Genomic DNA, 14,738 nt, shown 5'->3' on the forward strand with positions numbered 1-14,738 from the left:
CCCCATCCAAATTATCTTGATATATTTTTGTCCCATACAGGTTAAGGGCTAAACTTGAGTCATTCCAAAGGCTGATCTTGTCTCACCCATGAGACTTGATCAAAATTCTTAATCTTAAATCATTTCGGGATCTTCTCCCATCACGATTTCCTCATTTTTATCATTTGTTCATATCATTGTCGAGGATTTCGTCCCCCCAAGCCATTCAAGACAAGGCTTTAAGCCTGAAAAGTCATAATTCTTCCACACCCAGCTCAGATCGGCTGACTATGGCATTTTTCAAAATTTGGAGTGTTGTCTTTGCCACTAAGCTCGGCTTTCAACCAGCTTAGTAGCAAAGAGGCGCATCTGTGAACACCCCAAAATTTTCAAAATATTGTAAATATCCCCTTTTTGCCCTTTGCACCCATTTTCTAGGTAATTGCGTCACTTTTAAATCTAAATTCCATTTTATTTCTCAAATTTTGTTGAAATTAAATTCATTTTACATATCTGACTCAATTTCGGATCCGGATCCAGATAAAAATTTAAATCTGAGCTTCGTTATCCAGTTTTTAAATCACATTCTCAAAATTTCCGAAGCAACTTTTTGAAAAGCTCAGACAGTTCGTCCGGTATCCGTTTGGATCCATCGAGTTGTACTTCTCGATTCGAGATTTAAAACTCGAATATTTTCTCAAAACTTGGGTCCAAACCCATTTCTGAAGAAATTTTCTCAAAATAGCTTTTAAATTCTCAATTTTTTTTTTCTTTCCTTTTTGTAAATATTTTTTTGCAAAACACAAAAAAAATTAGTTTTAATATTTACTTTCTCGCAGATCGTAGGATTTATACTTAAAAATACAAAAAAATGGAAAAATAACACCAAAAACCAAAAAAAAAATGGAAAAATTTCGAGAAAAATGAATTAGTTTAAACTTTAAAAATCAATTTTTTGCTAAAAAGCCTAGGGAGCCCCTTTTTTGTAAAAAATCAAAAATCAGAGGGAGTCATATGCAAAATCCTCTTTTAGGGTTTTAAAACCCTTTGTAAGCGAAGAAGGGGCAAAAAGGAAGCCGCCTCTCTCAGCCTCCATTACCCATCGAAAACCCTCTCTCCCTCTCTCGCCCAAAACCCCCATGTGCTCGAACCTTCCATGGCTTCCATTCACCCTCCATCACCGATCCTCCACGAACTTCTCCATAGCCACCGCCCATCATCAACGGTTTGCCGCACCTCTTATCCGCCCTTCATCTGCAACAACCATTTTCCACCTTCTATCTGCAGCCACCCTCCGATTCTCGAAGCTTCCACTGCCTCGTTAAGAAGGGGGCTCTCATCGATGAAAGAGAGAGGTTTTTTTTTCCTTGAGAGGATTGCATCTTCTCCTTTTCTGAAGCAAACCCTTACAGTCGATCGCATGGCACCGGCTACCCTTTCTACCGAGTGAAGAAAGTCGATCGGTTACCCTTGCAACATCAAGCAGTCTGAATACCCGCAGAACCAAGGGGGTTCACTCAATCCCAGCTATTCCGATCATCCGGACCCCCCCCCCCCCCCGCCCCCATCGAATCAAGCCTGCCATAAAGAATCAAAAGGAGGATCTAACTTTCAACTCCCGGGAAGAGTATTGCAATTGGATCAAGCAAATAGCAAGTGATCTCCCAGTAACACGTCGTGAGGACTCACCTTTCCGGTTTTCGATCTCTGTTAACCTAAGGTAGGAGCTCCCTTTTGCTTCCCCTTTTTTTCTATCTTATTTCTTCTTCCTTTGTTTCCTCTGTGAAATCGCCCTTTCCGGCACTCATTTTTTTCTTTAATACCCATTGTTTTCCTTTGTTCTCAAGTTTTACTCGATGAATGCATGATATGCAGGGTCGATCAGCATATAGCAAGATCGACCCGCATCTTGCTATATCAATGGAATGAATACATTCCTACATTTTTTTCCTTTTTATTTTGAGGTCATTTTTAATCATATATCATAGCTTTATTATGTCTTTCACCATGTAGATATCTCCAATCGATAATTTCCTTCGTGTTGCATTTTACATTACTTTGGCTGTTAGTTCATTTTAAGCATCCCTGTTTCTATTGTCGACTTCCTTTTTTTTTTCTTTGGTTGTCTTGGCTCTAACTGTCGTCTCCTGTCTTTTCTTTCATCACTCATTGTCTCCATGGTTAATTCTGCAGTTATAATTTCTGCAAATTACTTCATGGATCCGATGGTTGGTGGTTCCATTAATGTCATGCTATGTATATTTTTTTCACTATGGTTCACTATGTTCATACCATTTCCCATATAGCACCACCAATTGATTTGACATTTGTCCCTACTCAATATGATGTACTATGAGGCATTTTTCAACAGTAAAATAAGGGATGTTCCAAGCCAGTCATCAAGAGGAAATTGCTGTACCGCGCCTCCATATTCTTTGATCTCTCGTTATGGCATAGAGTCTCTATGGGCTTTCCCTAGGCTGTTCATTTCGTTTATTGCTATGGCTGGAACATAAATCTATACCTTCTGCAATTTATCTGTATTTTCTGATAAACCAGATTGCTTACAGGAAGTTGTGCAGCAGAATTTATTTGTGTTATTACGTTGCTTTTATATGCTCTGTGGTTGTTAATACTCTGGACTTGATTCTATTTCTAGTGCTCTGGGCCTTGTCTATACATAATTGCGGTCACATGTTGTTAAGGTAAGTCGGATTCTATCCCGCTGTGGCACCAACCACATTGCCATAATAAAGTGTTCCTAAGCAGTTCAGTGGTGAGGAAATGTGGGAAGTCCACGCTGGTGGGGAATCAAATGGCCACCTAAGTCGGTTAGCCATTTCAGTTTTGAAGTGAACTAGGCCTATCTAAAAGCTCGTGTGGTCGAGAGAATTTTTTTTTAAGCAAGGTATAAAATAGATTGAGTAAAATCAAGTTCGATCCAGTCTGGTCGACCCATTTTACTCCATAGAAGGTCAAGGCAATGAGGCCCTGATGCAAGTACTCGGCTTCCCTACTGCCTATATTTCCTGCAATTTACTCTAATTCCGGTACTCTGATCAAAGATATGTTGTTCTTCTTGTAGCATAAAATTACCAACAATAGGTGCTCATTGTTTGATTTTTTTTTTTTGCCTAAAATAGCATCCATATATTATGTTGTTACGAGTCATCTGTACTGTGCACATTCTGAAATCTTTGATCATCTAGTGTTCCATTCAAGATGGCCATAATCATTTTTTTTTTATATAAATCATCATGTTTTTTTTATCTCATGTTTGATAGTTATATTTTCAGAACCATCACTGTTGACACAGAAATCATTTAACTATATCATCTGCATCTAACTTTTTGAGTGCATTATAATTCCTGCATATTGCTTCCCATTGTATATACCCTACAGTCGGCCATTACCATTGGAAGATAGCATCTTATTATCAACATCCAATATACAATATGGACTGCATATTGCGGGTATCTGATGCCTTGGTGTTGCTAAGTTGGCTAGGTTATTTATATCCTTACCTTTTCTGCAGGTCTTCCACAACATTTTAGATTATTTCAAAAAGCTGCAGGCGTGGATCATTTAGTACATTGGCACCTAAGAACAGGTTCATTGCCAATAGAATCTACACAATCGAAAGGTATGAAATACTATCTTTGCCATTAATGAATAGTGGTGATTCACTGGATGGCTTATAATCTGTAGAGGTCATGTATTTTCTAGTTCATTGAAGTCCTGAGTATAAAGGTGTCAGTTAAATGAGATGGATACGCATGCAAAATCCAAATTCTGGTGACCTTTTTCTTTTCTTTTTTAAATTTTATCAGTTTGAGCTATCATCTAATCAGTTTGTTTAACGAAGGTGTAGAATAAATTCTGGGAGTGCAATCATTAATTGAATGTGATACTACAACTATTTGTGATATTAGTAATTCAAATATGGCAAAGTTAGCTTTATGGTGAGTCGCATGAATGATGTTCGTTATAAACAGCATGTGCTATCGTGGTCTGAAAATACTGATGGTGGACTAGTTTAACAGTTAAATGCTCAGAGATAAGTGTCTAGTGCCAGTATTACAGGAAGAATAGTTGTCAAATAACCATTTTAGTCTTGTGATCTGATCATACCCAGTGCATACTCTCTACTAGCTAAAAAAGAAAATCAAGAAACTAAACCTGGGAAATCGGTGGGGGCTTATGTGAATGCTCAGTTTTTCAGTACATATCCTTTTCAGTATATATGTGTTTCCAATTTTTTTTTATGCTCAGAACCTGCTGCATAATTCTTTTTCCTCTTCACAATGGTTCACACAGAACCATTGTGGCCTCTTTTTGCTATAGTAGTTCATTAAGAACTACTATAGCTGCAATTCCTTCTCTTCTTCCCAATGGTTCACACAGAACCATTGTGGCCCTTCTTTGCTATAGTAGTTCATTAAGAACTACTATAGCTGTAATTCTTTTTCTTCTTCACAATGGTTCACACGGAACCATTGTGGCCCTTTTTTGCTATAGTAGTTCATTGAGAACTACTATAGCTGTAATTCCTTTTCTTCTTCCCAATGGTTCACACAGAACCATTGTGGCCCTTCTTTGCTATAGTAGTTCATTGAAAACTACTATAGCTGTAATTCCTTTTCTTCTTCCCAATGGTTCACACAGAATCATCATGGCCTTTCTTCACTTTGGTAGTTCAGCAAGAACTACTATAGTTATAATCAGCATTTTTTGGTTTCCCAATAAGCCACTTGGATCCTCCATCATGAGTTGCTATGACTACTACATTTCATGATGGTCCTCCTTGGACCATCCTGGCCCTAGCCTTCATTCATTATATGTAGATGATCATTTAAATTACGGCATTGTATACATGTGTATGCACATTTGCTAACAAGTGCAGGGTAGGACAAATGCCTTTCTCATTCAAATATGAGTAAAGCGTCATGTGTAAAATTTCTTTTTGATAGTCATTTATACTCATACTTTTAATATCCCTTTTTGCAAATTCTATCTTACCGGAATATGAGGAAAGCTTGAAATTAAAAAATTTTCAATGTTTTTCAACTCTAACATTGTAATAAGCTAGATATTAATGAAGATTTTACATTTATAGTCTTAGATTAAAATGGATGAGCATGTGAGTAACATTTGTTCCATTATTTTCCTTCGTTTTCCTAAAAACTCACAAATGGTAAAACACGAATGGCACATGCACCATTTCGTAAGAGGTAATTGATACTAAGTTGATGATCCACATCAATGGCCATAGTCAGGGTGTGGACAAAACTTAGTATTTTTATCTTTTACAAAAGAACACTGGATCCACACTGGATCCGTTTTCAAAATTCGTCATATTTTCCATAAATATTTTTTTCTTTTATCAGAATTTAACTTAAAATTAACTCAAAATATATACCAATGGCCATAGTCCGGGTATATTGAGAGTTCATTTCATTTTAAATTCTATAAAAGCACCAAATGTATTTTATTCTTTACTTGAATCTAAATATAGATTATTATATAATACATTCAATGACGATAGTCAAGGGTGTATTATATCTTCAATCTTATTTTAATTCATCCAAAGAATGGGATAGCTTTTCAAATCCAATTTCAAAATTCTTTAGATGCATTCATCATTTAGGATAGAACTGCATCATGTTTTCAAAAATTCCTTTTTTCAAAACTCCAAGTGATGTAAATATCTTCCTCAATCTATCTTCAATTCTAATAAAATCCAATTCATCCTTTCATTTTCAAATTCAATTTCATTTTAAACCTCAAAAGTTCAATTTCACTTTGAGATTTCAAAGTCATTTTTATATTCAAATTCAAATCAGATTTTAAAGTTCAATTTGACTTTGAAATTCCAAATTCATTATATATTCAAAGCTCTAATCAAACTTAAAATTCAATTTTAACTTTAAGACTCTTGATTCATCTTCTAAATTCCAAATTCAAACTTCAAAAATTCAAGGTCTAATTTGACTTTGAAATTCGTTTGTATATTCAAATTCTAAATTTCATTTTTCAAGTTCAATTTAAACTTGGAAGTTCTTGATTCATCTTCTGAATTTAACTCCAAATCCATTTAGGATCCAGGATTCAACACTCATATTGGATCTCAGACTTCAGATCCAATTTCTCTTTAGGATCCAGACTCCAATTTTACTTTGGATCTTAGACTTCAGATCCAATTTCCTTATAGGATCCAGAATCCAACTTCACCTTGGATTTTAGACTTCAGATCCAAATCCATCTTAAAATCCAGAGTCCAACTCTGCATTGGATCTCAGAGTTCAGATCCAAATCCATCTTAGGATCCAGAGTCCAACTCTACATTTGGATCTCAGACTTCAGATCCACTCCATTTCAGGATCCAGAACCCAAAGTCCATCTTGGATTCCAAATCTCGAATCCCATTCTGTTTAGGATCCGGAATCCAATTCCGATTCGAGATTTCAATTCCATTTTCGGATCTAATCTGAATCTCTTAAATCTAATTCTATTCTTAAATACCATTTGATTTTCTCAGTCCATTCCAATTTCAAACTTCAAAATCTAAATTCAATTCCATCCCAAGTATTCATTTCCTTCCTAAATTCAAAGTCCATTTCCGACTTTGAAACTTCATTTCCTTTCATTTCGATGCTTTAAATCATTCTTTCTCCAAGTCAAGATTTATTCTTCCAATTCTGATTTACTTCAAAGACTTAGAACTTCTCTGATCTATCTCAAGTTCTAAGTTAGATTCAACCATTTTCTTCACTCCTTTACCAAGTTCATCTCAGAATACTTGGAAATTTCCAAATCAATTTTCGAAAAGAGCATATACATCCTTGCATTGCACAAGTATGATTCTTTGTGCATTTAGAGTTAGAATAAGTTCTTAGATTATATTTATGCAAAGCAAAAGGCATAGATTCGATCATTGGTTCGATTACCCCTGGTAAAGGCGCCAGGAACGATCGAACCTCGTACCGACGAGCGAATCCCGTCTTTCCATTTTTTCCGCAATATATTTCAAAACGGAGGCGAGTTAAATTTCTAAATATTTTTCAACTCAAGGTCAAGTGAGACCGCACAAAATAGTTCCTCTTCTCTTTTTCTTTCTTTGTTTTCTCTTCTCTCTCTCTTTTCTTTCTTTTATTCTTCTCCCTTCAAAAAGGAGGAAAATAGAGGTTAGAAAAGGAAAAGAGAAGGAAGAGAGAGAAATACACAAGAGAGGAAAACTTTTGCGATGATAACAACATTCCAGCTGAACAAGTGAACCAAGCCACTCAGAAAGAGAAGCCTTGGCACCAAGACATCAAAAACTTCATCAAAACTGGTAAATTCCCAGCGAAAATGCCAAGAAAAGAGCAACACGCGGTTCAGCGCATGTCAGCCCGTTATTTCCTTCTAGCCGATACTCTTTATCGCCGTGGATTCAGTTCTGAGTACGCCAGATGCTTAGATAAAGATGAAGCAATGGAAGTTGTCCGAGAGGCACACGAGGGAATTTGTGGTGGTCACATCGGCTACCAAACACTCGTCAAGCAGATTATTCGGGCGGGATATTATTGGAAAACCATGCAGCAGGATTGCCATCAATTTGTAAGGAAGTGCGTCAAGTGTCAAATGCACGCACCTTCCATTCATGCGCCAACCGCATACTTGCAATCCGTGGTCTCTCCTTGGCCCTTTTCGATGTGGGCCTTCGACGTAGTTGGTCCGATTACTCCTTCGACTTCTAATGGCCACCAATATTTTCTTGCAGCTACATAATACTTCACCAAATGGGTCGAAGTCATAACTCTGCGAACAATAGAAGGCCGGCACGTGGTTTCATTTATCCATAAGAATCTTCTTTGTCGCTTCGGCGTCCCACGTGATATTGTGTCAGACAATGGCAGCCACTTTAAGAATGAGAAGATGAAAACCTTCTGCTCAAATTTTAAGATTCATCATCACTTCTCAGCTCTCTACTATCCTCAAGGAAATGGCTAGGCAGAGGCCACCAACAAGAGTTTAATCCGCATTCTGGAAAGAGCAGTGGAAACAGGCCGCGATTGGCACGAGAAGATGCACGATGCACTTTGGGCGTACCGAACCACCATTCGAACTCCTACCAATGCTACTCCTTCAGAACTGGTCTATGGGACCGAGGTAGTGTTACCTCTCCACGTTCAGAAGCCGGCACACAAGTTTGCATCGCTCATCGAGCTCCCGCTTGATCAGTATCAGCAGCAGAGGTTGATACAACTGGATCTATTAGAAGAGAAAAGGCTCAAGGCAGCGGAACACGCTCAGGTCTATCGTCAGAGGATAGCTTGGCACTATGCCAAATCAGTTATTGAGAGAAGATTCTGAGTCAATGATCTTGTGCTCAGATCGACAGCTCATCTCAAGCATCAGCCGAAGGGCAAGTGGTCACCCAATTGGGAAGGCCCTTATGTGGTCAAAGAAGCACTGCCTCGCAATTCCTATTGTCTGATCAACGCAGATGGAGTGAAACTGTCTGATCCTATTAATGCTTTACATTTGAAAAGATTTTATACTTGAATTGTTCATCATAGCCTTTTGTACTCTTCAAAAGTCTCCTTCAATAAAGCAATAATCTTTGGTTAAATTCTCACATTCTTCCCCTTAATACTGGGGCATTTTTATTTTAACCTATACTTATCTTCCTTCATCATAATGCAGGCAGGATCAGACGAATCCTTTTCAAAATTCTCACCAACTTTTTTTTTAACTTGATCATCTTCATTGAATTGCACTCATTTCATTTTATTTTTATCTAAATCAAATTTTATCAGTTTATTGTCAACTTTATCAATTTGTCAAGTTTCATTAAGTTTTATCAAATTTTATTCCTTTATCTTTTAAAAAAAAAACCCTTTAGGTTAAGGGATAAACCTGATGCCTCTTTCCCATGAGGTATTCTTTTATTTTTTCCCTTTCAGGATAAGGGATAATCCTGAAAACACCAGCAGTCATTCTTATTTAATTCTCGAGTATCTTAAAATGTTGGTCTCTTGTTCAAATCTTCGTTGAAAACCCAACGCTCGTACTGGTGTGCATTTTTTGAAAACCCAGCGCTCGTACTGGGGCATTTTTTTTTTTTTTTTGAAATTCAGTGCTCGTGCTGGTACATCTAGCGCTCGTGCTAGTGTCTGACTGACTGATCAGTTGGCCCTCCAGGTTCAGTCTTTGCACTAACCAATCATCATTACTCAAGTTCTAAATTCTCAATTTTGACCTTCGGGTCATCAATCTATCAAAAAAAAAAAATCAATCATTTTTCTCTTGCGAAGGACTCTCTTTTGGGAGAGTTCAAGGGAGCTCGTTCCTTTCGCATGCAACCATCTTTTGTTCGCAAGAACCCTTTTTCAGGGAGAGTTTGAAGGGACTCATTTTCTTCGCGAATAGTTTACAAAACAACAACCAACTTCACACAAAAGAACCCTTTTTTCTAGGGAGAGCTTCGATGGAAGCTCGTTTCTTTTTGTGGCCCCCATTTTTTTTTCATCTTTGGCCAACCCCTTCACAGAAGACCCTTTTCTAGGGAGAGTGTGATGGACTCGTTCCTCTGTGATACTTTCTCAACTTTGTTTTTCGGCCGCCTTTCCATAAGAGAAGCCTAGAGATAGGGAGTTTTGACGAAAACTCAATTTCTCTTCGAAAGTTCCATTTTGCAAACACCTCCTCTTTCAGGAAAGAGAGGAGTATTTCCAACTTCCCATTTAGGTAAGGGCTTAAGCCTGAGTCTCTCTTTTTGGGGAAAAAAGAGAGGAGAATTTTGTCACGGACGTGTCGATTCGATATCGAGCGATTTCTTTCATCAAGGATTTCTAGAATATCTTGCCAATTTGCTATCAAAAGTCATTATTGATCTCAAAATTTTTATCATATAAAGAATTACCTCAAACTACCTTTAGTATTATTTCCAAAAGATCAAGACTTTTGCGAAATAAGAACTGAATTCAAACCTTTTTGTTGATCAACCAAGAGGATGAAGAAAAATCTTCAATATGACCAGCAAAGGAAAATTCAATGATGTTGAAAAGCCATGAGCGAATTGATATTGATCATAGCTATGGCACATTCTTAAAGACCATTTCTTTGGCAGTAAGAGAGTGGAAATATCCTGGGAAGTCAGAAAAGAACCTACCCAATCCAAATGTCCTTAGTCCTTTCAAGCTGCAAATCAAATATCCGCAAAGTGGATCTCTCAATTGTCGTCAAGATGAAGGTGAATTAAGCGAGTAGACCCCCGGGGCCAAAAAAGATTTGAAACATCTCCAAGATGACGGAGCTTGTGACAGATCCTTCCAGGGAAAGTTCGGATCACCGTCGAGATGAAGGTGGATGTGATGGACCTACCAACAAACCCTAAAAGATATTTGATTTCTGCTATCATCTAGAGATTTTACCAATAAACCTATACCATCAATGCCATAATTCCTGAAGAAGAAAAGAAGGATCAGAACATCTCCAAGATGAAGGAGTTTGTGACGTACCCTTCCCCGAAAAGAGAAAAAGTCAGGACATCTCCAAAATGAAGGATGATGTAAAAAGCCCAAGAAAGCTCCATGATTCAAAAAAAAAAAAAGTGCAAAAAGATCATCATGGGAAATACCCAGGATATCAAACTGCCCAAAACTGTCAGGAATCATCTTTATCTATGTGATATTCTTTTATCAATGCCTTTTCACTGAATTGCTTTTATGAAACTAAGAATATTTCTTCTCTTTTCATATCAAAGAAATTGATATCTTCCTCGAAGAAACTCAACAACAACAAATTTGAATTTGACTCTTGATTCTACAAAGTTAGCCCAATTGGAGCTAATACTCTAGGTAGAAAGAGGTGATATTTTTCATACACAATTCAATCATGTTGAATCAACTACAATTTTTGGTACCTTATTGGCAATACTTCCTCATTATCCCAAGATGAAGTGTGAACTCGATATTCATTTTGACGTATCCTGACGACATCCCTCCTTAGGACTGAAAAGTCCTTTCTTTCCGTCTAATCTGAGCGCTCTCAGATTTGTACACTTCCCTGTGTTCCCCACTATCCCACCATAGACAGTTCCCGCTCAGGATAAGGGTTAAACCTGAACCTTCTGCAAAAGGTCTGTTATTGTCAAAAGCTATTTTAGTCTCAGCAATGAGGCGCTTAAGATCAACCCCTTTTCAAGCTTTAGGGACCTCCATTTTCATCCTTTTGCAAACGCCTCTTGGACTTGTTGTGCAAAGTCTAGAGGCCTCATCACAGTTACCTCACTCCTCGAGGTATCACCCAAGCTTTCTGCGAGAGGTCGTCTGTTTTTAAAAGCTGATTTAGTCTCAGCAATGAGGTACCCAAGATCATCCCTTTTCCAAGCTTTAGGGAACCCCATTTTTCTCTTCTCGCAAACCCCTTCTGGATTTGTTTGTCCAAATTCTGAAGGTCCCATCATGGTTTCTTCATCCGAGGATTCCGTATCGTCCCACTCGGGTTAAGGGATAAACCTGTTTGCCTTATGTTTCCATGAGGTATCTTCCTTTTGAGGTTTTGGGTAAAACCTGAGTCTCTTTTCGACGAGGTTCCTCGTTTCAATGAGGTGAGTTCTCCCAGTCCCATCTGAAATTCCACTAAAGGGGGGTGAATAGTGAAATTTGATTATGATCGATAAAATAAAATAATTAAGCAATAAGGCATAACACATAAAACACAGAAGTTATACTGGTTCGGTCAATATCCAGACTTACATCCAGTCCCCAAGCAAACCACTTGAGATTCCACTATAACATCCGAATTACCGGATAAATAGTACAACACCCTCTTCCCAAGAGGTCTTCTTCTCTCAACAGAGAAGGGGCACACCCTCTTCCCAAGAGGTCTTCTTCTCTCAACAAAGAAGGGCAACACCCTCTTTCACAGATGTCTACTTCTTTAAACAAAGAAGGAAAACAGTGAATAAACAGATTTACAATACTTCCTATAGAACCTTCAGAATGATATGAATGCACTAATGAAGGATTCTAAGAATGTTCTGTTTGTCACTCAGAGGATACTCTTTGTCAAAGAGCTGGACTTGACTTTTTCTCTTTTCTTCCTTTTTCTTTCTCTCTTTCTTTTTCAAGGCTCTCTTTTCAAATCACGAATAGAAATTTTTCTCTTTGTAAGCTCACACGTCTATTTCATTCCATGGTTGGAATAGTTTATTTGAGTGTATTTATATAGCCTTTAAAAAGTAGTCGTTACATTTTGGAATTGTAACTTTTTGAAATGTGAAATGTTATGTCATTTCAAAAATATCTTTTAGAGAAGATCGAGAATGCCTTTTTCCATAAGAGTATAATAGAGGGTACACTAGTCGTTGTATTGTTTTAGGTAATACATATTTTATGTAAAAAGTCTATTTCTTACAATAGTACATTGAACGTTGGGTTGTAGTTTTGTCTTTATTCTAATTAATGATTTGAGGTACATTAGTACTTCTTTGCTTTAAATGAGTGTAGGTACTATGAGTGTTTTGAGATATTTATTTGTACATAGTCATGTCAAGTGTTTTCTTTATGTTGTGTTTTTCAAAGTCTCCAGAGAGAATAAGGACCAAAAAGAAGGTCGACATTCTTTGGGAAGGATATTTAGAAAGGATTTGTTACAGAAAGCATTTAATGCTTTGTAGAGAGAATGATGACTTCAAGTCGACATTCTATGGTTATGAAAAAAGGTAACTAGAGAGAATGATGACTTCAAGTAAGTCGACATTTTAAAGAAAAAGGTAACTAGAGTCCTTTTAAAACCATATTTTATTTGTTTTTCTTATGTGTAGCCGATTTATGTTTTTGTCTTCTTCTTGTATTAAGAAAACATTTCATTAGAGAAGATAACTAAAGTCTTTTCAAAAACATATTTTATTTGTTTTTCTTATGTAGCCGATTTTATGTTTTTGTCTTTTTCCTACATTCCTTTTTTTTTATGTTGTCTTGTATATAGTGTAAGGTACTATGACAAAATGTCTTTTTCATAAAAGGTTGTAAGAAGGTACAATTATTATATGACAAAATATCTTTTTCATAAAAGGTTGTAAGAAGGTACAATTATTATATGACAAAATATCTTTTTCATAAAAGGTTATAAGAAGGTACACTTATTGGTTTTAAAAAAAGGGCTTTTTGAAACTATCATATACTTTTATGATATAGTATGTATGAATGAGTATGTAATATGCTAAATGCAAGATCCTGAAGGTTCTGTTACATATGACTCTAAAGAAGAAAAAATCTTCATCTTGAGGTAGCCGATATCTTCATTTGAATTTTAGGAAAGCATGACTCATCAAGCTTTTTCTTCAAGGAGTATGATTGCACCATAGTTGTACTTGAATAGGAAGTCTCCATCCTTATTGGGTGAGATATCCTTTTATCAAATACTCGTTAGATTTAAGGCAAAACATATTCAGTCATAATATAACATTATTTCAAGAGAACATATTATCATATCATACAAAATCAAATAAGACAGTGTATCATATTATGTGACATCAAAACCGAGTTTCTCAACATTCTCCCCCTTTTTGATGATGACAAAATATGCTCCCCCTGTCAAAAAGACATTATGCATAGAAATAATAATAAGATAAAAAAGTGAAATAATGTTTAAAGAGAGAATATTTCTCCAGTAATGAGACAGGTTTTCTCCCCCTTTGTCATGGACAAAAAGGAGGGATCAGAGTAAGAAAGTTATTACAGACCAAATATAAAAGTGATTTAAAGGTTATTACAGACTAAATATAAAAAATGAGTCTATCTCGAAGGTGGAGAAGGTGAAGGTGTCCGGTTGGCACGATTCCGCTTGCGAGTCTGCTGCAACAGGGCTTGATTACGAAGGATTCGATCTTGAGTTTGCTCGATATCCATCATAGCAGAAAAGTAATTGAAGGAGGATATTGGATCTGCTTCATCAGAGTCGGGCATGTGCAGGGACCTTAGATTGAAGGTGGTACCATCGAGGACGTGAGAGGGACGGAGGATGACTTCGTTGTGAAGTGGTACTTGGAAGTAGTTGAGAATGGGAGTTATAAAACACCCAAAAAGAAGAGGCTCAAATTTCTGATAACGAATAAAGAGGTCGAAAATAATGGATGACCAATTTATCGGAAGAGAAGAAAGGATTGCGTAGATAAGAAGAGAGATTTTTCGAGGAACTAATCCCTGGCGGGGATGCTTGGGATAGATGTTGTGGAGAAGAATCTGGGCAAGTAGCTGAGCTTGAGGTTGGAGATTCCTCATGTGCCACGGAAGTTGGTAGCAGTTGGTGCAGAGAAGTATTTTTTGAAGTACCGATCGGTCGATTGGTACTATGGCGTTAAGGTCGGTACCGGTGGAAGGTAGATTTAGAATTCTACCTAGGTCGGAAGCATCGAAAATCATCAGCTGTCCTCGGACTTTGCTGGTGATTGAGGTTTGTTCATGATCAGAAGAGAAGTTGGTATAAAACAGTCAGACTAGTTCAGGATAATAGGCGGCTGGGGATGAAGATCCTATGAGAGGTTTGAGTTCGGGGAGATAGGTGTCTAAGTCGAAGAACATGAAGTCGTCAAAGTTGATCAATTTTCCCTCATGAATGGGGCGAGAGCAGAGTGAGTTGTAGGTGTGAAATAAATCAGGATACCTTAGATCGGCGGAGGTGATCACATTTGTGGAGGAGGAAGCCATTTTCGAGTGTCTTGAAAATGAATCACTAGGAGAGAAAGGAGCTAGAACCGAGAGAAAGTT

The sequence above is a fragment of the Nuphar pumila genome, chromosome 8, assembly GCF_984573655.1.
Source record: "Nuphar pumila chromosome 8, dmNupPumi1.hap1.1, whole genome shotgun sequence".
Lineage (NCBI taxonomy): Eukaryota > Viridiplantae > Streptophyta > Magnoliopsida > Nymphaeales > Nymphaeaceae > Nuphar > Nuphar pumila.